At 39.4% G+C, this 845-nt stretch overlaps 1 protein-coding gene across 7 annotated transcripts in view; it reads left to right on the top strand.

Annotated features, from left to right (window-relative positions):
* LOC106877785 (multivesicular body subunit 12B) overlaps positions 1 to 845 on the top strand; it is an 84706-nt gene that overhangs the window by 66286 nt on the left and 17575 nt on the right. The gene's annotated exons all lie outside the window — the stretch shown is intronic.

The raw sequence follows: 845 nt of genomic DNA, 5'->3' as shown, positions 1-845 counted from the left end.
TATATATATATATATATATATATATATATATATATCCATTCTTTATTCAACAACAGCAGGGGGGAAGGTGGAATGGATTGGTGGCAGGATGTGGTGGTGGGGGCCATTGATAGCTGCTGCTCCCTCCACCTGAAAGAAAACAGTGACATTTCCTTACTGAATTTAATGGTACGCTATCATGGCCACCACTAAAATAATAATAACTACAGTAATAATAATAATAATAATAATAATAATAATAATAATAATAATAATAGTCACCATCATCATCACAATCATAATGACTGTCATTGTTACTATTACAAGTCTCAATACGACCATCAATCACCACTACCACCATCACTGACTCCTCAAACAGCACCACCACCGCCATCAGTTCCACAAGCTTCATCACCATCATCATCACCACCATCATCATCATCCTAATTTAGTCTGGTGCACTAATGATTCTACGAACTGGCAGAATGGTTAAACATGCTGGATGAGATGCTTGATGGTACTTTGTTGGTCTTTATGATCTGAGTTCAAATGCTACTGAGGCCGATTTTACCTCTCGTCCTTTGTGGGGGTTGATGTAATCAACTTACCCCACAAACAAATTGACCCCAGGACTTATTCTTTGTAAGCCTAGTACTTATTTTGTCGGCCTCTCTTGCCAAACCGCTAAGTTACAGAGACATAAGCACACCAACATCGGTTGTCAAGCAATGGTGGGGGGGGGGCAAACAAAGACACACAAATACATACACACACACACACACACACACACATATATATGACAGGCTTCTTTCAGTTTCTGTCTACCATATCCATTTACAAGGCTTTGGTTGGCCCAAAGCTATAGT

This window comes from Octopus bimaculoides, chromosome 21, assembly GCF_001194135.2.
Source record: "Octopus bimaculoides isolate UCB-OBI-ISO-001 chromosome 21, ASM119413v2, whole genome shotgun sequence".
In the NCBI taxonomy this organism is placed as follows: domain Eukaryota; kingdom Metazoa; phylum Mollusca; class Cephalopoda; order Octopoda; family Octopodidae; genus Octopus; species Octopus bimaculoides.
Note: the sequence above shows the minus strand (reverse complement) of the source record. Positions and strands in the feature narration are given on the sequence as shown.